Raw genomic sequence first — 25908 nt, 5'->3', positions numbered from 1 at the left:
TACACAGTACAGAATTCAACCACAAGAACTGTTGTTTCCCAGGAGGAAATGCTAAGAGGCCACTGAAAAGACCTAAACCTATAAGTGCTAAGCAACTCAGGCAGAATCAGCCTCCACCAAATTTGAAAATGGGAAGGGCAGGAGTCGGAGTGGTCAACAAGCGACATGAAAATAAACAGTTTTTGAGAAGTCCAAACAACTGTAGGCGGTAAAGAGAGCCAGCCTTGGGCTTTCAACTTCCCTCGTCCCTAGTCCTCCCCCTACCCTCTTGCCTCCCCAGAAATAACCCCACCCAGGGCCACCACCATCTGGAGCTGCCAGGAAAAGGCACAATACCTTGGCAAACTTGTGGACCCAAAATCCCGGAGCTCAGAACTGCACAAACAAAAGGTTGGGGCAGGGGGGATGGGCTAGAGGGAATAAAGGCTTAAAGATTAAAGTCACAGGCAGAGACAGACGGCTCCGTTTTTTAATAACTGAAAACACTAGTTGGGCCTGAATGTGTTCATTGTTTGGCGGAGGGGGCAGTCGATGCAGGCAGGACTGGCTGGCGACAGGACTGCCTTTCCAGCAGAAACAAGATTTTACCAAACGAGGAGGGAAAGGTCAGGGCGGACGTCCCCTGGGCTCCAGGGACAGGAGGGCAAGGAGCGCAGCGGCCAGGTGAGAAGGTGGAGGTGAAAAAGCCACCGCGTGTACTAGAAAACCCAGAAATGCCCCAAAGGAGTAGGTCACAGCTGCCACAGCTGCTGCCCGGGGCGCAGACAGGTACAGTCCTGCCGAGATGCAGGCCTGGCCATCTGGATCAGAGGCATGAAACTGCAGATCTCTATGGCCCTGTCGTGGCGTGTCAAGGATGCTGGTTCCGGGAAATGATCCAACCCCAGACAAGCCTCTAAATGCACCAAGACATTCTGTGCAGCAGGATTTACAATAGCAAGAAATGGAAAACAACCTATATGTCCGATGCTGGAGGGGAATGGTTACATGTTTATTTATCTATAATCTGCCTGACTGCAAAAAGGATGTAAAGCAGCTTATAAAAATATACAGAACGAAGGGGGGAAATGCAAGAGTAGGAATCACAGCAACAGAAAAAGTGTATGTATATATATATATAGCTAAAAAAAGATGAGGCCAGGGCTGGGCTGCTTATTCCTAAGACGCTGTGAGAGCCCTAATGCCACTCCCGCTGACAGCGCCAGGGCCACCCGTGCCCCTGCCACAGCCTGCCCTTCACGAGTGCGCTGTACTTGCACTGTCTCACTGAGTCCTCACCACCACCCAGCAAGGGCCCTACTTGTCTTATCCCCATTTTAGAGACGAATGACAGATGCAGGCTCTGAACACACGTTTCTCTAATTCAAGCCTGCCTGCTTTCCACGATGCCACAAGCTTCCATCAACTGTATATTCTTCATACAACGAAACTCCTGCAGGCATTAAAAAATGATGTTTACAGAGAAGAATGAATGATTGGGGGAAAGAGAAAAAAATGACAGGAAAATCTAATCCAGCTAGGTAAACTGGATGATGATTCTTTTCTTCCTGGTACTTCTGCCTATTATCCCCAGTTTCCAAAATAAGTCTGGATTACCTTTATAGTCAGAAAAAAAATGACTTGTATTCTAAACCATCTCTAAAGGGCCACTGTGTCCCTGTTTCACACACACACGTCCCACCCAAAGGCATACCAGTTCTCTTGTTTTAAGGAAAAATTCTGCACATGAAGTAGAATCAGAAAACATACACACTTGAGCAATGGAAAATCTTCTGTGTATTTCCATTGTTCTGCTGGACATAAAGGAACAATATCATTTTGCTCAGACCCTTGTCTTTATATAGTTGTTTGGGGATGTGCGTCAGTAGACAGTTACTATAAATCCGCTTGGTTTTCTTTTCATTTTTCTCTCCAGATACAGACTCTCACCCAAAAGAGTGGAGAGTCCCAGAACTGCTTTCTCAGGCCCTCTCCAGCCTCCTGGCTCCAGCCCAGACCTACCCCAGGGACCTCCAGGCCCAGGTCTGTCTGGGTATCACGGCATCAAGGCCAATCCCCAGACGGGCCAGTGCACCCCCAGGTCCAGCCGGGCCACAGGTGCTCCTTGAAGACAGGTTTTCAGCCTGGGGCCAAACACCCCTGAAAGACTCACAGACACTCTGTTGGGGAGAAGTGCCACAGCGTAGACTTTAGTCCCTGACTGCCCACGAGGTGAAGGGGACAAACCCCTGGGCTTCACCATCTGGACCCAAGGTCTGATCCCCCAAAGGACCTTCCAGGGGCACTGGGAAGGTTTAGGCATCTTTAAAACCGGGCAGAGGGAGACAGGTCTTCTGCACTCCGTGTGAACAGGAAGCACTTTCACCCCCAGCCCGAGGCTCGGAAGAGGGGCCCGCCGGGCTGGCCCGTGTCCATCAGGCCCCTGCACCCACCAGACAAAGCAGGTCATGCAGACGGCAGGCTCCAAGCTTGACTTTGGAATGTTTTTTTTTCTGCTGGTCACCAAACACTGTGCTCAGCCCCCAGACACAGGCTTGGGTTTCTATTACAAGGCAAAAGAATTACAATTTCTTAAGAGCCACTTAATTTCTCCTTTAAAACATGCCCCCCCATTACTGCAGAGCTAATCACCCGCGTAGGGAGCTTCCAGCACCGCCACAGCGATGGGAAGTCAGCTGTGTGCGGGGTATCTGAGAGAAGGAAGAAATATATTGTAAGTGCTTTAATATTTAGACAAATAGAAGGCAGGCAGAGTTCTCTTGTGCTTACTCAACTCCAGAAAATAGCCTGGTCCTTAAATATTAAAATGAATTTGGATTAAAGGAAGTATCCCAAACTGCCAAAGACTTTAAGCAAAGCTTTTGTGAAATATTCGTTGCCATGCTGCCACTGGGAGCCAGCCTTCTGTGCTCAGAGAAGGGGATCGGTGGGAGAAGGAGCTGACCTCATCCATCCTGTCAGCCGAGCAGCTCCTTGACGGCAGAACAAGGATTTCCTAGCCAAAACTGTGTTTTGGTTTTTATATAATGGTGGTAGAGAGTGGGAGTAGAGCTATTAAATTTAAAATGTTCATTGTAGATATTTTGGAAAAGAACACTGGGAAAGAAAAGAATCTTGGGGAGAAATACCAAAGTCACTTATTTCTCCATCCTCTGCTATTATACTTGGTGTATTCCTTCTAGGCTTTTTCCTAGACTTCTACATTTTGTACACAACTGAATTAAGCTGAACTAGAATTCCTTGCCTCGCTTTTTCATGTAACATTATATTGGAATGTGGTTTGCCATATCTTTAAAAATTCTTCATAAATAATCATTTGGAGGTAGGGCTGCACAAAGTACCTTACTCTGCTTCATTTGAGCAACTTCCGATTTCTTGCTGTTATAAGTAATGCTGGGGAAGAGGACTTGGCCCAACGGATAGGGCATCCGCCTTCCACATGGGAGGTCCACGGTTCAGACCCAGGGCCTCCTGGCCCGTGTGATGAGCTGGCCCACACGCAGTGCTGATGCGCCCAAGGAGTGTGCTGCCACGCAGGGGTGTCCCCCACGTAGGGGAGCCCCACGCGCAAGGAGTGCACCCCGTAAGGAGAGTGAAAAAAAGCGCAGCCTGCCCATGAATGGAGCCGCAAACACGGAGAGCTGACACAACAGGATGACGCAACAAAAATGCGACACAGATTCCAGGTGCAGCTGACAAGAATACAAGTGAACACAGAAGAACACACAGTGAATGGACACAGAGAGCAGACAATTGGGATGGGGAGGGCGGGGAAGGGGAGAGAAATAAATAAAAAATAAATCTTTAAAAAAATAATAATAATAAGCAATGCTGGGAAGAACATCTTTGTGCATAAACCTCTGGGCTCATTTCAGATTTCCTTAAAACTAACTCCTAGATGATGAATTACTAAGTCACAAAGCAGTATTTAAGGCTCCAGATGGATTTTGCCCCATCAGTCCTGGGAAAGGTTGGGCCAAGCCAAAGGTTTCTAACAAGCTGTTAAAATGACCAGGCGGTTTTCACCCAGCCGCTGCTGGCTGCGGCCACCCTAAGGCCTGCTCTGAAGTGCAGGCGCCTCCAGGAAGGCCTTTCTGTGCTGTGCAGGGAAGAAGGACGACAGCAACACCCGGGACGCTAGACCCCGGTGCAGGGGCTCAGAGTCCTCCAGCAGGAAAGACAGTGGCCGCCAAGTTCCAAGAGGCTTCAAGGCCTCCAGGCCTTGTTGTTCCCATTAAAAGCATTGCTTGGGTGTCTGTTGGCTTCATAAACTGGAAGCATTCACACCCCAAGACAGAGAAGGAAAAGGGGGCCGCGATGTGAGCAGTACTGGATAAAAGCAACCTTTGTGGTGGGACCAATTACATGCGTTGCTTTCCTTTGGATTTGTCCCTTCTTCCCTCCTCCCCTGAAGGAATCCAAGTCACCACCACTAGCCCCCTCCGAAGAGATTACACTAGCAGGAAAAGCAGCTCCTCCATACTCATGGCTCATTCTCACTTAGATCATGCAATATTTCCCTTCCCCTCTGTCCTCCCCACTCCAAAGGAAAAACATATTTGTTGACCCAAGAGCTTTTTCCTCTGGAGGGTGGAGGACGAGATGGAAAGCAAAGGGGAGCAGCAGCTAGAAGAATGGCCTTGGGGTTGGCTGTGCTCAGATCCAGCCTGCCAATTAGTATCTGGCTTTAGGCAAACAAACCACTTCCCCTTGCTGGCACTAGGTACTACCATCTGTGAAAAGGGGCCACAGTGCCCATCTTTGCCTGCCTCTTCTGATGATTATATGAAGCAAAGCACAGAAAGCACACAAGCATGGAGGCTGGTCGAAGCAAAGAGGTTAATATGTTTTTTTTTAATCATTAATTTTAAATCATTATTGCCATTGAAACAAAGCAAATGATTGATGGGGGAAAAAATTAAACTGAATGAAAGAATGAATGAATGCCGGAGAGCACCCCTCCGGCCTACACTCAGGCTACAGGGTGGGGATAGCAGCCCTTCCCCAGAGCCCCAGTAGTCAGGCCACGGCAGCCGAGGGCCCCCCCAGCTCCGCTAGAGAGCAGCACCCTCACAGCTCCTCAGTGGGCCCCGCCTGCCCCACCTCTCCTCCAGAGCTCATCTGGAGAGCGCTTTCCAGCGGGGAGCTGCGTTTGGGGTTCCGCTGGAGTAACGGCATCCACCCACGCGAGATCTGACAGGAGAACCTCAGTGAAGCAAAAGGAAACCGGCCCCGGGGAAAGCCGCTCTGGGGGGAGGAAGAACCAGCAAGGGCCCTGGGCGTTGGTCCCCCAGCTGGGTACTCAGCACACCTCCCGAGGTGGCGGTGTCCTGCTCCCCACTTTGTCCTGTAGGGGTACGTAGCTGGTAAAGGATGGTGCCAAAACTCGAACCAGACTCTCAAACCCATGCTCTTCCCAGGTGAGGCGAGCAGGCACCCCTCCCGAGAGCCTTCCCGAGTTGAGTGGGGGACACCCTCCAAGGAAGAAAAATGCCACGTAGGAGCCAGTACAGTATTAACATTACCCGGCCAGTTCAAGGAGTTCTTTCTTTTCTACCCCAACAGACTGAGCGTCTGGGATGAGGGGAGGAGCATGCCCCCTTTTATAGATGGCCAGGCTGAGGCTCCGCGAGGCTCCGCGAGGCGAGACAGCGGCGGAGGCCACGGGGGCTCGCTGAGCCCTGCCGCTCGGCCCAGGCTGGCGGGCCTCGGCACCACCCCAGGTCCTCCACCACCCTGCCACCACACTACCCTTCAACAGTGTTCTCTACATAACTAATCCTGCCGTTTTTAATCCACTGTTGTTCCTTAAAGGAAAACATCTATTCCTTTCTATAAAGTTGAAAAGGAAACTGTATGGCTGCCATAAATGGGAAAGTATCACATGCCAAAATTAGAGTGTAACCATAAAACAAACAGAATAAGACTCAACGGCTCGCCGGGCTTTGCCTTCGGGAGGCTCCACCTGAGGCCCGCTTGCTCCTGTGAGGCAGAGGTCTGGCCTCGGGCAAGGCCGAACAGGCACAGCGGCCGGCGGGGCCGTGGGAGCACACGGGAAGACGCAGGTCCGCGCAGGCGGCGGTCCCTGAAGCCATCCCCCACCCTGCCTGCAGCAGTGGCACCCAGCGTGGGGAATGCAGCGCTCCAGCAAAGGCCCTGGGCACGAGCACCCTCCGTCCTGCTGGGCCTCGCCCCGCCATCCAGCCCCCCACCGGCCGCAGACAGAGGAAGTGAAGCCCCAGGGACGAGCATCTCATCAGCTCCGGGCGAGGGCCGGAGGAGCGCAGGTGGGCAAGGCGGCCAGGAGAGCCGCGCCCCTGAAGCACAGCTCCTGGGCCTAGACATCCACTAGGGGCCCTGGGAGAGGGGGGTGGTGCCAGGAAACTTTGCCCAAGGAGGCAGCCCAAGCAAAGAGAGGCTGCTGGCAACCTCCCCTGCTTATACAGTCAGAATGTACCGGGACGTTTGGAAATAGTCAATTAGATGTGATACTGTGGAATAATAATACCAAAGGTCTGGGGTGGAACGCATTAGCTATGCATTCCAAATACCTGATTCCAGGGCCCAGTCTGCAAAGCAGATACTTTCACCATCGAGTACAAAGGGTCAACAATACGAGGGCCGCCAAACTTCTGCCTGGCGGCAACGTGGCAGCTAGCCAGGAATCCAAAAGCTGCACCTGATTGGCATAAAACAAAGTGGAATGGAGCCCCTTTCATCTCCCCCACAAAGGGGGGCCCTGAGGCTGCTGGCCTCAGCCTGCCCCACCCCCAGCCTGGGGCCTGCCTGCGCACAAGCCTCCTCTGGAGGCAGCAGAGTCCTCGACCCTCTCCCCTCACCTTCTCCCTGTCTCCCCTCCCTCCACCTCTTTACCCGGCAATCTCTCCCTACCTGGAGCCGTCACCAAGCCTGGCCCACCAGCTCTTACCTTGCTCTCCTCCTCTCTTCCTCACCTCACCAGCCTGCTCCACCACACTGCCTCCAAAGGGTCTCCTGGCTTCTCTCCCCACCACCCCACACCAGGGTAAGCTTGGCCAGCACAGATCTTCACTTCCCTGCTCCAAACCCTTCGAAAGCCCCTGCCCTCCGGAAGGAAGTCTAAATGTCCTGGCCTGGTACCTGGTCCTGACCTTCTCTAACAGCTCAGCAGCTCACGCCTTGAGTCCAAATCCACCTCATTCCTTCGTGCTTCTGATCCTCTGCATAGACTCTGCCCTTCTCCTGGAACTTTCCATCTCTCACTTAACACCAGGCAGACTCCAACTCCTGCATCAGGGCCCCTCCCACGTCACCTCTTCTGTGAAGCCTTCCCTGGCTTTCCCTACCTCTGAACCCCGCAGCTCTCCGTAGGCCCTCCACGGCACATCTGATACCCAGCACACGTGCTTCACAAGTCCAGCCCCATCCTCAGTGAGCAACGACACCCCACAGGAAAGGGCCACCCTCTTTTGCCAAGGAAGTCTTGGTGCCTTGCAGAACACCCCTGCTCTCGGCAGGTACTAAATGCTATTTGTAAAAACAATGAAATCCACCCAGAACCACCTGGGCCCAGTCACTCGTGTACTAGGTCCTTTTTCCTCACAGGCAACAGAAACTGCCCAATCAGCAGCAAAAGGGAGGACTTCCAAGAAGACTCCTGGGTACTGACAGACGCTCTGGGAAAGCCCAGCAGCGAAGGAGCTCTGGGGCTCTCAGCAGCCTTCTCTCTGGTCTAACATATTTCCATCCATGTACCCATTGCCGGGACCCCTGCTTTCTCTGCCCCTTCTTCACAAGCTTCAAATTCCCAGGAGAGAACCTCCTTTTGGCCCGGCTTGGCTCAGGTATCTATCACTGGACCAATTAAATAAGAACGCTCCCCTGGAGACCCAGGGCCCCCCAGGAACAGGCGTTCAGAAGGAGCAGGCGCGTCCAGGGCCCGATGGACCTTCTGGCCAGGGCCCACAGTATCTCCATGTCATGGTCAAGGTCTGGGTGCTGGAAGCGAGGGCACCATCCCGCTGAAACACGGGGACTGGGTGACCGTCAGAAGATCGGTTTCTACCGTTCACATGGGCAAGAGCCTCAGGCCCTTTCTCAGACTTTCCTAAGGTGAGCCACAGAGTTCACAGGGATAAGACAAGGAGGAAAGGTGAGGAACCGAAGAACTGGAAAAACAACCCTCCCCGTGGGTCAAAAGAAATTGATGATTACCAATCCACACCTGAAACCCTGCTGGCAACTGTGCTTCAGAACTCAGAACTTTTTTTTTTTCATTTCTCTACCCTTCCCCGCCCTCCCCCGCCAGTTTTCCACTTTCTGTGTCCATTTGCTGTGTGTTCTTCTGTGTTCGCTTGTATTCTTGTCAGCAGCACCCGGAATCCGTGTCTCTTTTTGTTGCGTCATCTTGCTGCGTCAGCTCTCTGTATGGGCGGCGCCATTCCTGGGCAGGCTGCACCTTTTTTTGCGCTGGGCGGCTCTCCTTACGGGGCGCACTTTTTGTGTGGGGGGCTCCCCTACGGGGGGGGGCACCCCTGCGTGGCACGGCACTCCTTATGCGCATCAGCATTGCTCATGAACCCAGAACTTTTTAAAAGAAAATCCAGCACAAGGATAAACATATAGACCAATGGTATCAAACCAAGAGTCCAGAAAGAGACCCTCACATTTACAATCAACTGATGTTCAACAAAGATGCCAAGACTATCCAATGGGAAAAGAAGAGTTTTTCAACAAATAGTGCTGGAACTACTAGAAGTTCCCATGGAACTCAAACCACATATAAAAAATAACTCCAAATGGATCAACAATATAAGCTCAAGAGCTAAAACTATAAAACTCTTACAGAAAAAAACATAGACATAAAGCTTTGTGACCTTGGATTAGGCAATGGTTTCTTAGATCTGCCACCAAAAAAACAGGCAACAATAAAAAGGATAAATTGGACTTTGTCAAAACTTACTACTTTGTGTTTCAAGGGACACTATGAGGAAAGTAAAAAGACAACCCACAGAATGGGAGAAAATATTTGCAAATCATATATTCTAGATAAGGAGCTATCTAGAATATATTAAAAGTTCGTACAAGTCAGTAATAAAAAGACAACCCAATTTAAAAATGGGCAAAGGATCTGAACTGACGTTTCTCCAAAGAAGATATAGAAATGGCCAATTAACACATGAAAAGATACGCAAAATCTGGGAAATGCAAATCAAAACCACAATGTGATACCACTTCACATTCATTAAGATAGCTAGAATTAAAAAGACAGACAATAGCAAGTGCTGGCAAGGATGCAGAGAAACTGGAACCCTCAAACATTGTTGGTAGGAAAGTAAAATGGTGTGACCTCTCTGGAAAACAGTTCGGCAGTTCCTCAGAAAGTTAAGCATAGAGTTACCATATGATTCAGCAATTCCAGTCCTAGATACATACCCGCGAGAACTGAAAACATAGGTTCCCACAAAGACTTTGTGCACAAATGTTCACAGCAGCATTATTCAAAAATAGCCAAAAAGTGAAAACAACCTAAATGCCCATCAACAGATGAATGAATTCTTTAAAATGTGGTCTATCCATACAACTGAACATTAGCCAGCCTTAAAAAGAAATGAATTATAGATTCATGCTATAACATAGATGAACCTTGAAAACATGCTAAGTGAAAGAAGCTGGACACAAAAGGCCACAAATTGAATATGATTTCTTTTATATGAAATTTCCAAAATAGGCAAATCCACAGAGATAGAAAGTTGACTAGTAGCTGACTAGACTGCATAGAAATGGGAAATGCGTGTTAGTGGGTTTGGGGTTTCTTTTTAGAGTGACAAAAATGTTTTAAGGTTGATCATGATATTGATTGCACAACTCTGTGAATATACTAAAAAGCAACTGAATTATATACTTCAAATGGGTAAATTATATGGAATTTGAATTATATCTTAATAAAACTGTTACAAAAGCAGTTTCCCAAAAAAAAGCATGATATCAAGTTACCATATAAAGAAATGTTCTATTGTAAAACAATACCATGGAAAGATGTCCGTGTTGTATCAAGTAAAAGGAAGTTACATATGAAGCTACCTATTAAATTTTTAACGGATTATAACAAATTACACCCCCTATATTTTCAATGTAACTTTTCTATAATCTAAAACTTCTTTAAGAATAAATTTTAAAAAAGCACCATAAGCAATAGCTATGGACTGAATAAATAATATCTGTAGCACATACCTGGATCTGTATTTATGAAAATTCTACTATACTATACTGATGAAATACAAATTCATTTAAATTGTTTTAAAAGTTACATAAAAAGGTAATTCAGCACTATATATTTTCTAACATCCAAACAGATGTTGCATATTCTAAATATTTAAGACTATTTAGTCTTAAATATTCAGACTAAATGGGAAAAATGGGGCAAAGACTATAAATAGCCTCAGTTAGTTCGTATCAGGCTTACATCAAACTCAAAAAAGAAAAGTAATTTTCCAATTTTTAGAGCTTTTTGAATGTGAGATTACAGATAAGCTACTATGGACCACTATTTCTCTTTTTTTTTTTTCAGGAGGTACCAGAAATTGAACCTAGGCCTCATACATATGAAGCAGGCACTCAACCACTGAGCTACAGCCACTCCCCACCACTATTTTGTACCACGCCCAGTTAAAGTCCAAAACACAGCCGTTCCTGCTAAGCCATCCTAGATGATTTCCAAAGCAACTAGAAACCTCAAAAAGAAAATGAGACAAAGAGGCCTACAAACGGCTCAGTGGCCCAGAGAAATTGTTAATTCTAGAAATATGCAAAGGGTTTGATGTAACTATAGAGAAGAAACCTAATTCTGTATAAGATGAGGAAAAGGAAAGTAAACACTGACAATAAGGTTCACAAAGACAAGTAACATGGAAAATAGAACATATTGAGTCAATGTAAAACAAAACTTCAGAGACAGCCACAAACAAATATACTCATGGGTGTGTACATATACACACACACACACACACACACACGATATTGGGTCTTTCACCTCTGCATTAAAAACTTGAAGACAAGAAAACCTTACAGCAGTTGGTGGTGAGAGGTGAGGGCATTTAGAAGGCCAGATCAGTCCAAGTCACAGATCTGGAGGCTTTTTTCCTGCACTTCTCTCTGGGAGCCATACAAAGTAGTCCAGAGCCACAGAAAGAAGTGCAGTGGCAGGCACCCTGCCCCGGCAGCGCAGGAAGTGTCTTCTCGTCACACTTGAGCCCCGGAATACAAGCGGCACCCCTGCTCCCGACAGTCCTTCCTAAGGAGATAACAGTCAGCACGTGACTGTGTTACCTCACTCTATGGGCCCTCTGAGGAAGCCTCACATCTCTCTCCAGGAGCCTAGGAACAGGCCAAAGGAAAAAGAGAAAGTGGCTGACACCATCAAGCACACGTTCCGAGCCCTCGTGCGGAGCTCTGCACACTCCACGGGGGGTGGGGGGGGGAGGGGGGAATTATTACTGTCCCTGCTGTGCAGACACAGAAATGGAGGCACAGAGAGGGCACCCATGCTGCACAGGTCACACTCTCCATAAGCAAGGTGAGAAGCAGCACTACAAAAGCCTTCCATGGGAAGAAAGTATCACCTCTGGCATGAAAGTACAAGAGAGCTAAGGCTTTGCTAGAAACAGAACTTGGCGACTGGAGGCTCGCAGGGCACGACGAGGGTCACCTGACCATGGCTGCTTTTACGGGGGCCAGCACAGCAGCAGCTTTCCACCACGGGCTCCGCAGGCAGGTAGCATGGGACAAACGTCTGTTCCACCGCTCATCAGGCGCACAGCCCTCAGCAAGGGCCTTAACTTTTTTAGATTTCTAGTTACTTCCTTGTAAAAGAAGTGCAGGGCGGTGCCTCAGTTTTCAGAGGTGGATCAGGATTAAATTAGATAGCAGGCTAAAAGACTTAGGACAGGGCCTGATACCATTGAAGCAGTAGCCGTAGAATTTACTCTCTCTCCTCACAACGACTCTAACTGGCAGTGTTATGTCCTCCCTTACCTGACACTCAGAAAGGTGGGAATCGGTAGTCCAGGACACTTGGCTATGAAAATTGTAGGACTACAATTCAAACCTGGGTCAGTGTGATTCCGAAGGACAGGATGACAGAGCGCTAAACTGCGGGAAAATGAACGGAACGGCCTCTTGTTGCCCCTGCCCCGAGACCAGAAACCCTCGCAGCTGGCTGAAGGGGGGCCAAGAGTCAAAGCAGTGGCTGGCGCTAGGGGCCGGCCTCCAGGACAAGGACAACACCAGACCCGACTGATGAGAGGGCCGCGCGGGAACAAGCACAGGGCTGGGGGAGAGAGGAACCAGCCCGAGGCGGCCCCTCTCCCCAGGAACTGAGCCTACAATACACCGCACAGGTGCAAGAGGAAACGGAACCCACGCTTTCAGCGCAGTGCTGCTGGGACAGCGTGGGGTCCTCCAGGAGGGTAGGAGAGTGTGCTGCCGTCAAAAAGAAGAGGTGAGCGTTGCTAGGGCTGCAAAATGCAACGGCCACCAGGGACGTCTGTATGGTAGTTCCTCAGAGAGCTGAACACAGAACTATCGTACGATCCGGCAATCCCACCTCTTGGTGGATCACAGAAGAACTGAAAGGAGGGACACAAACACTTGGACACCAATGTTCATAGCAGCATTATTCACACTGTAGCCAGAAGTGGAAATAACTCAAGTGTCCAACAGACGAACAGACAGATAAAACATTTCAGACAAGAGAGTATTATTTGGCCGTAAAATGGAATGAAGTTCTGCCACATGCTACCACATGGAAGAACCTGGAAGATTCTTCCAGGTTGAGTGAGAAATATGCCAGACACAAAAGGACAAATACGGAATGACCTCACATATAAGAAACACCTAGAAGAAGCAAACTTCATGGAGACCTAGATTATGGTTACCAGGGCTAGGCATGGGGTAGGGGGTGATTAATAGATGCACAGTTTTTGGTCTGAGGTGATGAAAAAAGTTGGGGTAATGGATGTTGGTGATGGTAGCACAATATTTTGAATGTAATTAAGATCCCTGAATTGTGCACTTGAAAGTGGTTAGAATGGGAAATTTTAAGTTACATATGTAGTTAAAAAAAAGAAAAAAAAGAATGGTGTGAACTTATATACTGACAGGGACCCATGTCCAAAATTCATTTGCAAAGGACAACTAAAGGAAGATATACATTTCACTGTATAGCCATGAGCACTGCTTGAATTCTCAACCAGATGCATCTATTACCAAGTCAAAAACATGATCTTTTTTTTCATTTTAATCCTAGATCTGTCACCTTCCTAACGCAGGACTTTAGGTAGTTTATTTAACCTAAGTCACCTTTTTTTTTTCCATTTATTATAAGAAAAAATAATAATAATTGTCCCTTCTGAGTTCTTGGAAGGATTAAATGAGATAGACATAAGTTAAGTAACCGGTGCTCAAACACGGAGTCTTATTGTTGTTAGTTGCTGTCCATAAACTCAATCCAGGCATATTCTCCCACGAAGAAGAAGAAAAAATTGATTTACCAACATTAACCCTGCATTGCTCATGTTTCTGTCTTATTCCTCAGGACTTTTCTGAAATTAAAGCCTGCCTGCTCCTAGCCCTGTCGAGGCATCGCTGGGAGGGACCTGGTTCTGCAACAAGAGCGAGCTTTCAAAGGAGGAGCACTTCAAAACTCCGTATCACAATCGCCTCTATCCACTGCCAACTACTGCTTCCATTTTATACCAAGGCTGCTTCTGCTGCTGCTTCCTCTCGCTCTCTCGCTCCCTTTTTTTGGTCTAAATCTGGAATCGGGATGGAGGCCGGCAGCCCCTCAGAACTGAGAGAACCGTGGTGGAAAACACGGACCAATGCCCTGATGCCCACTCGCTGGCCAAGCACATGTGATCTGCTCAGAACAATGCCGGCACAGGCTGCGGGTCTGGATGAGAGGGCAGTAAACAAATAGAAAACCTCAGAATGTGTTCCACGCAAAGAAAAGGGTTTGGGAATGGGAACAATGACAACTATTCTCCCGAGCACGTTATCCTTCATCTGAAGTGGAAAGACCGCTCACTGGATGGAAGGGCCGGGCCCCGCAGGAAGTCGCGGAGGCCTTTACAGCGAGCCAGGCCACACTCCCACTGCACCCAGGCGAAGGCCCGAGTCACCTGCCCAAAGGACGCAGCCATCTGGCATTCCCAGGCCATGTCCCGAGGTGCCCTCTCAAGCAGCCAAGGCTATAAGCTTTCAAGAGCAGACCAGGCCCTAGAAAAGGGACAGCCTGTACCCCAGGAATAGACTTCTCCCAAGTTACTAAGGTCCCGTATTCCTCATGTCAAATTTTCCAGAAGGAAACAGTCTCCGCAGAAAATAAGGAAGATTCTCACGCCAGAAACACTCTTTTCTTTTTTTCATTTTTAAGTCACATCTGATTTGTGAGGACTAAAATTTCCTATTGTATCCAAGGGTCTCTCTCTTCTGGTGTAAAGCACAACTTCAGGACCTCAACTCCCCCAGAGGCCTGCGCACTCCTGAAGGCAGGGCTTTTGTCTCTCAGTCCTCTAATACGGGGCTTGATATCTCCTACCAAGTTATGGGGGAGAGGAAGCCGGGCTCCAGGCGTGCCTGTCCTGCAGGGAACTCAGCTTGCTAGTGTCTTGTTTCATGCCAGCCTCACAATTCTTTAAGGCACTACTTTTCCCATTTTAAAGAGAGAAAATGGTGTTAAGCCACCCCACCCACCCAAGATTACACAGCCACTGCATGCAAAGCTGAGAGTCATGCAATAAAAATACACGCCATGGCTCTGAATGCTCCCTGCCAGGTGGGAAAAAAACAGGTGCAAGGGCTCGGCTCTGTAGGTTTCTATCAAAGAGAAAAATGAAAATTTGGTCATCAGGAAGGGGTTTATCAAAGACAAAGCTATTTCTCCAAGCCAGGGCATTATGGTCAGGAAATCATACAGCAATTCAGACGGAGCATTTGTCTGGATTTATAGGTCTCACTGGGGTCTAGTAGCGGACTGCAATCCGTTTCAGTTTGGTCTTTTTAAGTACTCAATCTGACAAGGCAAAAACAACTTCGTGTGCAGTGATCAGTTCAGTGAATTATTTTTGTAGCAAAGACAATTAAGTTTTCTCCCAACCTCTGTGAGCAAAAGGGTAAAGAGAAAAAAGGAGGTAAGGAAGGAAGCTGGGGTCTCCCCTAAAAAAGCATAATACACATAATAGATCCATTAAAAAAAAGAGAATGCAATTATTCCCTCTAATGCATTTTGGTGGTTAAAAATCTAGCAATACAGGTCGGTCACTCTCAAACATGAATTTCAAACAATGGGTTTTATCTACCTCCAAAAAATATGGATCTTGAAGAAAATTTTTTTTTACTCTGATAAGACAGTAATCTCCTGCCTTGCTGACTCAAATGTACTTGCATATTAATTGCTTTAGACCCCCAAATCCCTGCTGAACTGGCTAAATTGTGGGCCAAATTCAATAATCCAGCAACCTCCCATTCAATGCCTCACCAAGATAACTTTGCATGTTTAATTTAAAAGTACCGATCGCTTTTAAATGAAATGCTAACGCAAGACGGTCTGCCACTGCCCAACCCCGGGCTGGGACTGAGAAAAGAGCTGTAGGCTGGCAGAGTTGAGCAGCGAGTCTGAACAATCTTCGGATGACAAAGGTAAACACAGTTTTGTCATCGCTTCCAAATGGTATCTATCCCCCCCCAAATCAAACATTTAAAACATGCCCCTTTAGGTTAATTCCCCTGATAGAGTAGCAATGAGATCTAGCCTTAGATACTCAAATAATAGCTGCACCGATTGCATCTGATTAGCAAGAAATACAACAACCCTCCAGCCCACGCTATTTTAGCTGAACTGACCTAAGGCATTTTTTCCTTTCTCTTTTGCAACTGTGTTCCATGTTTGACCCCTAAAATTTATTTTAAGTAGTTTTGCAAACAGCTTCCTCTCCCCCTTCCTCCCTCATGCAGCCAGCATCTCACGTTTCTCCCGCACAGAACATGTTTTGTCCACCCTGCGAAGTGGCACTTGGGGAAGCGGAGAGACTGCTTCAGTAAAGTCGGAATCAAAAAGCGGTTCCATTCGTTTAAGAGAGTAAAAGAGTACCAAGGGTTAATGTTTATTTTAATAGAACAAGTCAAAATTAAAGCTGTGATTCCCAAGTGTTAGAATCCACTGCAACTTTTCTAGTCTATAAAACAAATAATCTTACTCCCCAGTTACCACAGCAAAAATGCCCTAAAATATATATATGAAACCCCTGTGTGGATTCACTACTTAATTTCACATAGGCACTAATCACCATAATCAAAACACTCAACTGAATCTCTTCAAACCAAACACCCAAAGCTTGTTCAATAAGAGCAACAACAGTAATTACAATGAAATACTGATTACAACAATAACAGGGATTTGGAGATTTAACAGAATAAGGGGCAGTGAACAGCCGAGAAGCAGTTTTTGGTCGGAGATAAAGTAAAAAAGGTTTTGATAGAACTCACAGGGAAAAAAAACCAGTAAGTCAATCTGAACTCACTTAGGTGTCTGGGCTTCTAGAATCACAAATGTGCCATTGTAAAGATTCAATATGAGTTTTTGAATCATCAAGCAGTAAATGAGTTTAACGGGAGGGAAAAAAAAACAAAGTACTATTTGGTTCTTGGGTTTTGGTACTACTACCAATTTGCCTACCTCAAAACAAACCTAATTTAGGAAGTTTCATTAAGAAATTTCATTTTTAAATCAAGTTTGAGTATGAATACAACAGCAACAAATTTGACTATGGCTTAGAAAATACTCACGCAATAACTGGTTTGGATGCTGCTGACTTTTCAAAGAATTATTTTGAGAGAGCTGAATTTTCCAGTGCTCTCTTCAGTGCCCAGGATAAAAGTTACTTACCAAAACTACTTCCAGTTTCACTTTACGTACTCGAAACTCTCATAGGGGGGTGGGGAGAAAGGTATTTAAGTGTTTCACTTAAATGAAAATAAGGTGATTTTCATATTTCAAATTTGCCCAAAGATATACAAATAAAAGGGCCTAATTTTAAAATAATAAAAACGTCCTTAGAAAGCACTTAGCCCCTATATTTTTTATCTATACAATTTGTGACTCTGAACTATGTATTATTTGCTGTACATGGGTTTATTACAATAATACTATTCTACTGTGAGTTTCTATACATGTAACAATGTTCACATAAACTAACCCAATAGTCTGAAATTCACCTTGAAGTCCAGTGTGTTTGTGTCAACAGATATTTTTTTGAGCACCAGATGGCCTATTTATTTACATAAAGAATGACTATCCATTCTGTACGGTACGCTTTCTCTGGTCAAATTCTAAATGTGCTACATGTCATTTGTCTGTTACTCTTCATTCATCTCTTTGCAATCAATTTTCTTATTTATAAAAGTGAACCTGGGCCTGCTCCTCTAAGACAAATTTGACAAAATGAGAGTATCTATATTTAAAAAATTCACAGCAAATTGCCCACTTTGCTTTAAGCAAACTACCAGCAGCAAAATGCAAAACAAAGGAATGTGAGAGGTTCTTTGGAGTTGGATGTAATAAGATTTGGACTGACCGGGTTCTTTACCATCCCTGAACAGGGTTTCTAGCTCAGCTAGAAATGGAAAATGTCTAGAAATTTCAGAGCCGTGCAGATTTAGGAGAAAATTGAAAGTTAGTAAGCCCTTTCTTTTTTTTTTAACTTCCCATAAAGGTCTAATATTTTCTTAGTTTAAAAAAGTTCTAAATGTACCATTTATATTTGGAGATGTGCATGCCCAAAAATTAAACAGTAAATTCATGGGGGAAAAACTGTTTCCCCAATTGAAAGAAGGGTACCCTGACAAGACTTTAGAAAACTGAAGTTTTCTAAATATTTTCCCTTTTTTCCCTGCTCCTACATATAGAACTAGGTCATGCTGTAAAAATATTTAACTATTATGGATTTTGTCTCAGTTTTCCAAAAATTAATCACATACATTCATTGATAAGCCTCTCCAAAACATCAAAATGATGATCCAGTATAGTGTATGCATTTATAAAAACAGAAAAAACCCACAGTGTTTCAGGGAAGCACACATTTAAAACGGACAAAGCAGAGTCATGGCAAGCAACTTTGCTATCAGTCATAAAAGTCGTGGTAATATCAGTAATGGTATTTATTAAAAGTTTATTATCACGTTTCAAATATATTTCTTCTACTCATTAAACAGTTCTTTTCTGTTTTTGCAGACCAGGAAGATGAGGCCCAGAGAGGCTAAGTAATCTGCCCTGAGTGACACAGCTAACAAATGTTGAAGCCAGGTTTCTAATTCAGTTTCTCAGGCTCTTAAACCCCACGCTTTTTCACTTACACCATGTGTGCATCTCTGCTGCTTTATGCTGTTTTTGTGGGCGTTTTTATTTCTTTATAATGCCAATGCATAAATGATTTCAAGAAAAGCTGAGTTCTGCTCATCACCTCTTTGGGAGCACACCTGCATTGAACAGGGACTGGCACCTATCAGCTCCCATACCCGAAACAGGCCAACTCGTCCCGCAGACGGACCTCTCCTCTAGACAAAACCAGCTGCTTTTCACACATTTGCATTTCGCTTCTGGTTTACATCCCGTCTTTTCCCATCCTGGCCCTTCCTCCTCTCAACTCCAAATGTACCCAGAATTGTACAAGCAGAGCCAAGTAATTAGGCATTTTTTTCTTTAGATTATTTCAAATGTTTTAATTTAGTTTCTCCCTAACTAGATTGTTACCGATTTAAAAGCAGAGACTAAAATCATATATTGCACACAGTATCAGACACCATACATTCTAGCCTGCCTTCACAACCAAAAGCAGAGTGGTTTTTTAATATGAAAAATAAGATCTTGCAAATATTTTAAAAATCTAATCGGATTTGGTTACAATCACAAAAGCTAGCACCGTCTTAACATAAGCACCGTACATTTCATTAGATTCTCGCAAAGAACAAGGTTATTCTCCCCATTTTGAAGATGAGAAAACTGAGGCTCAGAGCAGGCAAGCGACCTGCCCACCTCCTAGAGTTGGCTGCAGAGCGCTGCCTTGTAGAAATAAGCATGACGTCGGGATCACAAGGCACTGTCGGGGAAGCGGAACACGTTCCCAGCCAGGCCCAGGTCGCCCCGGGAGGACCAGCTCACGCACGGCTCAGCCGTGGCTGGTGGGCCAGCACAAACTGGAAGGCATCGCTGGGGTGCCCCCACTGCACCCTGTTCTCCCTTGCTCTGCCAGAGCCCCGGCCAGCTTCTCCCCACACAAAGGGCTTCCAGGGGCACGGGCCGTGTCGGGGGGCTGCGTCTTTTTCGCCTGGGCCCCGTGCGGTGTCTGGCTGGCCCCGCACGCCAGCTGGGGCTCGGGAAGCAGGCGGTGATGGTGCCCTTCCCCAGACGCAGCCAGCGATCTTGCCCACGCCTGCCTGCCTCCGCCCGGCCTGGGGCGCCAGAGATCAGTCCCTGTCTTCCGTCCAGGCCCGTCCCCCGAGCCGTGCTCACAGGGATGTTTCCCGTCACCACCCTCTGCCCTGGCTACGGGACCGCGGCTGCGACCGCAGGGGGCCCAGAGTCAGCAGCCCATTCACCGGGCTCCTCGCAAGCCCCACTCTGCTCTGGGGCCGGGCCCACACCTCCTTTGGAAAGCCACGGCAACGCTGGAGAAGGGGCCAGAGGCCACGAGAGAGGAAACGGTTCCCAGCGGCGGAGCAGCGGCGGAGCGTGAGCTTCAATGCCAGGCTCGGGACCTAAGAATGACTTGGAGGAAAGGGGGTTCTGCTGCAGCCCCAAGTACCTGACCAAAAAAGAAAGAAAGTAGTAAGGAAAAGAGGGGGTGGGGGAGGAGGAAGAGGAGAAAAAGAAAAGAAAAAGAACAAATGCCGATGATGACATTAGACACAGGGGAGAGAGGCCGGCTTTGTCCTCCATCCTTGTTGAATAGCCAAGTAAAACAATGAATCTATTTTTTTCTCCTCCTCTTCTTTGCCTTAAAAAATTCAAGAATTTCGTTTCCTCCTTTGAAACACAGCTCTTGCATAATTCTAGTACTCTGTCCTGCTGTCCACGATGCCGAGGAAAGAAGACATTGACTCTTCCTTCCCCCACGACCCGCAGAAGAGGACCCGTCCCTGGCGCCAGCCCTTGTCTGTGTGCTTCGGCGGGCGAGGGCAGCCCCATTTAGTGAGCATCTGCACGCCCGGGGCAGAGCTTTCTTCCTGCTAAGGCTAGGGGCAAACCCTCGAGGCAGGCACTATCCCTTCAAGATCTCTTCTTAAACAGGTGAAGAAACTAAGGTTGAGGAAAGCGATGCGTCCCCCAGAGCAAGAGGAGCAGGGCTAAGATGCCAGCTGGAGTCTTTCTGCCTCCTTGCCCTGCAGCCTTTAACCCCGGGAAGCTCAGGAAGGCAGTCTGAAACCTCGGGATTGTCCCAAAGTCAGCTATTAATGAGGCACCACGAGAACCTCTCACCAAAGCAATAAGTACCAAAACACATGGGCGTCTGCAAACTTCAGAAATGTTTGCTTGATGTAACATTTATGTAGTCAAAAGCTTCTTTAAAAATAAAAAAATTAAGAAATTTTAAAACAATAAAACTAGGGGGAAAAAAAACATATCGGCTGCAAGACACCGAGAGAACTGCAAAATGGGAATTAACATTGACTGACGTGTCCACTAAGATAGAAGAGAAGCCACCTAGGACACTGGGATTCAAGGCTCGTATGTCATTATGTAGAAACTATTTTATGTGGGATGTCGGCACATTTTCTTCATTTCGTAAGCTTTCTATGCTGTGGGGTAGGGCTTCAGGCCCACACAAGGTCTCAAACCAGCCTCAGTGTTTCTGGCCCTTCTAACGGCAGGGCCCACCCACCAGGGTCCTGGCAGCAGGGGAGTCGAGCAAAGAACCCGAGTGAGGAGGAGGGCCTCGGGGCAGAGGCCAGCACGAGCGGACCCCCGGCATCAGACAGAGGCTTCCCAGACTCACCAGAGTTCCCATCCCCAGAGGATGGCTGTGCGCGGGTCCAGTCTGCCTGTGCTGGGCTCGGGGCAAAGCTGGAGCTGAGAGAGAGACCATCCACGAGTGTCGGGCAGGCCCCAGGGGGCCGAGGCTGTCGCAGACACACGGACCCACAAGACCCCCTCCCCACAACCTTCACTTGGGGGCCATCATCTTCAGCAGTATTCCCTCCACTTCTAACACTTGCCCGGTATTGGTAAATATTGATAATTGCCTCCAAATGCAAAAACGAAGGCGCAGTTTTGGGTTTTGAAAGACAGGTCGTAATGCACACTGGAAGCTGACACTAGTCATTTGATGTTCACTTGAAGAGACCAGGTCGGCTCTACAGGAACATTTTAGTCGGGGGACCCGATAAGGAGAAGGGAAATAAAAATTATTGGTATTTACTCAGTCTGCAATGCTTGTGGAAGAAAACTCTTTTAAAAGGGAGCACTTCAGAATAGTTATTCAATCTGAATTTTACAGATAGCACTGGAAATATTTTCTCACAGAATGCATCCTATCTCTACCATCATATCTCCCCGGTGCGCCGTTCACGTCTTTCATTGCAGGAATTCTCACTCAATTTTGCTCCATTATGAGCTGACGGTGACCCAGAGTCTACAAGGCATTCAAGAATCTAACTGGAAATTACTACCAAGGAACAGCTGTCCCATTCCCGCTTGCCAGCCCTGCCTCAGGGAGTGAAGATGGAAAACAACCCAGAATCCACACACAGAAACAACTCTGCATGCCCCTGACGAGCCAGGCTCCTTTGGAAATTGAGGATTCCGGCATTTTTCAGAAATTATGTTCCTGGAAAAACATGGCGTGAGTCTCTTTTGAGAGCCTGCAGCTCACAAAAAAAAAAAAAAAAAAAAAAAAATCAGACCCTTCTAATAAAAGCCAGGACAGGAGCTACATGGGGGAGTAAATGAGAAGGCCACCCGTGGTTCTCCACACTCAGCGCTGTCAGAGTCCAATTTTATATTAAATGCCATGTATCAATTAAGACACCGCGAGGATGTCACACACACTAATATATTCCACAGTTGAGGTGGCATCTATCTTACAGACACACTTCGGAAGATTTATGTTGCGATTACAAAAGATTAGAAGAAGACATCTGATTTCATGGAGGGCTGAGCCTCGGAACCCAGCTTTTCTCCTTGATCGATATCGGAGGATCAAGGCAGCAGCCAGGCCCCTCCCGTCTCCATTTCATTTTGCTTTGCTGCAGATGCTCAGAGGGGCCAGGCAGTGGACATGCTCAATGAATCAAATACACGAGCAACCTGGAAAGAGCAGGCCTGTCTCCAGCCAGGTGTGTCTTGTGTCTCCAAACTCACGCCCAACAGTTCCCACCGACCCAATCCTCAGCCCCCTCCGTGCACAGGGGACAGGAGGCTCCCCAGCACAATGACCATCCCCTACTCTGTGCCAGAAGCTTCAGCTAAGGTTTCTGTGACACAGCCACCCCGAGCAAGACCATCACCTGCGCTTGAGGTGAGCCAACAGGATCGGAGTGGCCAGGTAGCCTCCTAGTACGCCTCACCGAGCCAGGCCCGGGCACTGCTGGGCACACAGCTCCTCCCGGGCCCCCACAGCACCTCGCCTCCAGCCCTTCCTCCATGCTGGGCCCTGCCACCCCAGCACGGTAGGAAGCTCTCGTGGGCCTTCGTGTCCTGGAGGCACCTGCAGTCAGCACATCCAAGGTGGAGGAGGGGGTGTGAGACCCCAAAACTGGCAGGGGCAGGAGTCTGGGGTGTGTGCTGGCGGCGGGGGTGGGGTTGTACACACTATGGGTCTTTCTGGCTTCAACATCTCTACAGAAAAAACACCAAGGACGACTGAAAATGGGGCAAATCGCTACACAGAAGCAGACAGGCCTTGTTTCAGAGAGTGCATGAGCCTCTGACAGGCAGGAATTTCTCCTGGAAATCCCTGCTTTGCCTAATACCGTGAGCTCTCAGAGAGAGAAAACTGAGTCTCGAAGGGTTGATAACTGAGGCCCACATCTTCACATGCTTTAAATGTTAAGTCGGATAATCTTTACACTGATGTGAAAGGGCGAAAGCATACGTTTGACCCTTTGTTTCAAGCCAAAATCTTTCCATATGGTTTTTAATTAGAAAGCTGTTGTTTTGCTTCTGCAACACTTTTCAACCTCTGCCACGGTAGGTACAAGCCTGCCAACCCTATTTTCATTGATTAAAAAAATAATAAAAAGATAAACGTTGAAAGAAACAATATTTTTCTTTTTAAGGAAAGAAGAGAGCAAGCAGCGATTTTGTTTTGGAGGGGTCAGGCCTTAAATTGGCTATGGGGAGCCACCCTGCCGGGGCTTTTGGTTTATTTTGTCTTGAAAAAGGCCGAGGCCGCTTTAACTCCGCTGACCCCTGTTAACCTATACACTGATCACCGCCATCCAGGACTAAGCAAACACTGCCCTCTCGTGCACCAAACGGTGCCGGAGTCAGGCAGGAGTTCGGCGGGCGGCTTCTGCTCCTCCCTGCGGTGGAGGCTTGCAGCTGCACAGCGGGGTCTCGGGGCTGGAGACGCTCAGGAAAAGGAGGGCACGCATCTGGCACCAGGGCGCGCACTAAAGACAAGCCCCGTCTCGAGATAAGAGGAAGAGGGCAAGGCTCGGCTGAGGAGATCCCGCCGGACATCTCAGCCTCTTCTCTTTCCTAGAAGATAGTCGTTCCTCAGAAAGGAGCTCAACAGCTGGTTGCCATGCAAGTTTTCTCCTTAGGAACCTTCAGAAACAACTGACAACCCTACAGGGATGCGTGAGGTACCTCTTTTTATCTAAGAGGCCAGGAAGAGATTCCATTTGATTCTAAAGAAAGAGGTGGGGGAGCACAGGGGTCCACGCTGCTCCGTCTCAGGGGGGTCCCCGGAAGCCTGCCCTGGGCTCTTCCCCTTCCTAAGCGCCTGGGGCCTGGCAGCACTCTCTTCTCTAGCCTGTGAATAGGGTTCTGTCCCAAGAAAACCAAACTGGCATCTCAAGAGAGCTGTAAAGGAAGCAAACTACTGTTTCCCTCTTTAAAGAACTTGAGAAAATCAAAGGCAGGAAAAGAGCCACCCAAGCCCGAGGCTATGCCACTGAGCAGAACCTCGGGCGAGGCCCGAAATCTTCCTAACGTCTGCACCACTCCTCCTTCCAGTTACCATCCCGACTGGCCAAACATCAGTCCTGGGGAGAAAGAAAAGGCCAGATTTGCCCCCAAGGCATTAGCCTCAATCCAACAGGCACCCCCAAAAAGGGAGGCAGGAGAGTACTGAGAGGAATGTACTTTAAGGCTGTAGAGGGAAGGAGCACCAGACTGGGAGTCAGAGGCAGAGCTACGTGCCAGCAGTAACCTTTTTTAAAAAAAATAATAATAATAATTCTGTGACTTTAGACAAGTATCTCTGATGTCCAATTCTTGGATTACTGGTTCAGGAATATTTCCTCAACCTCCACCCAGCCCATGAAACATAAGCGGCCAATGGGCCAATGTCTAATAGCCAAACACAATCACAGGGTGGTGAAAAATGTCTACCTCCTGTGACGCCAGGATTGCCTGCCAGCCCGTTTCCACTTCAGCCATGGGAAGGAAATGGGGGTTACAGTCACAAGAACAGGCAAGACTGAGGGTGAAGAAAGGCCAGCTATCACAACGCAAAGACGGAATGGCTAGAGAGTGCAAATATACATACTAGTCCAACAGAACCACACAACCACTCCCAGCTCTCTCAGGGGTCATGGCTCTGACACGGTCAGCTGGACTGAGCCTCTCACCACCTCCACAACAGCCCCAAGCTCCCTCCTGCCTCTGGGCTGTGCCCGTTCCACCACCTCTGCAGCGCCAGCTCCTGTTCAACCCTCAGATTTTAGCTTAAGCCTCATTTCCTGAGAAAGGCCCTCCTGGCTTCCAAACTCAAGTCGATTCCCCACCTCCGTAAGCTCCTCTCTAGGCATCCTACTATTGCACTTAATGCCGTGTGTAACTTCACACATTTTCATTTAGTGCTGTAACGTCTGTTGAATGAATGAACGCAACGACACACCTTTCCTTCTAGACACTGTCTGCATCTTAAGAAGGTAATCAACAGGAAGATGGTGACCTAGCCAAATCTTCGGGACACTAAGAATCCTGAGAAAAGAAGTGGAAGAAAGTCAAGGAGCCAAGCCAGGTGCTCAAAGAGCACCCAACCTGTAGCAAAAAGCAGGTGACCGAACACCAAGCAGCTATCTGGAGGGGTATCGGAGGTCCTCCCCTCCAATGAGTCAAGTCTCAAACACCACAACCCCCAAGACACCAACCCCTGAGCCCATGGGGCCCTCTTACTGTGATGGAACATAGTGAAGAGTGCCTTCAGGCCTTCCTTTGAAACACCCAGAAGGAGTTAAACAGGAAGGCTGGCTAGATGACAGAGGGGACCGAAAGGCCAACAGCTCAAGAGATGGACATTGATCTGAGAAGTCTCAGAGTGGAGACCAAGATGGGACCAAGACTGAGCATTGTCAAGTCTCAACCCTCTTCCTTCGGCAGCCTTCTTTCCCTTCCCCAGAAAGCTTCATTCCATGCAAGCATTGTTCAATGGTATGTGAGACCCCAAGTTCACCCCTGGCCTCCCAGGCTCACGCAGACCTGGCAGGCCAGAAACGTCACATTCAGGAGGAACTGCAGACCTGAGGCCGGACAGTCAGAGGCAACAGTCCTTTTTGTTATGCTGTCAACCAAGACCAGCGGGAGAGCTGGCATCTCCCACCGCCAGCCAAGGAGCTGCTCGGCCGCCTGCTCTCCCTTTGCCTTCGCCGACTCTTTGCAGAACAATCACCGGCATCAGCCACCGGCTTGCATTATGCTCATTT

The 25908-nt window shown here is 47.8% G+C and overlaps 1 protein-coding gene across 3 annotated transcripts in view; it reads right to left on the bottom strand.

Moving 5' to 3' along the window:
* EEFSEC (eukaryotic elongation factor, selenocysteine-tRNA specific) overlaps window positions 1-25908 on the bottom strand; it is a 246729-nt gene that overhangs the window by 207275 nt on the left and 13546 nt on the right. The window contains exon 1 of one of the 3 annotated variants that reach the window (XM_012530959.3): window positions 16825-16908. The exons of the other annotated variants lie outside the window; for them this stretch is intronic. The gene's annotated coding sequence lies outside the window, so the exon portion shown is untranslated. Of the gene's footprint in view, window positions 1-16824; window positions 16909-25908 lie in introns of those variants that run through there. 3 annotated transcript variants of the gene reach the window in all.

Source organism: Dasypus novemcinctus, chromosome 26, assembly GCF_030445035.2.
Source record: "Dasypus novemcinctus isolate mDasNov1 chromosome 26, mDasNov1.1.hap2, whole genome shotgun sequence".
In the NCBI taxonomy this organism is placed as follows: Eukaryota; Metazoa; Chordata; class Mammalia; order Cingulata; family Dasypodidae; genus Dasypus; species Dasypus novemcinctus.
The sequence above is the reverse complement of the archived record's forward strand: the minus strand, read 5'-3'. Positions and strand labels throughout refer to the sequence as shown.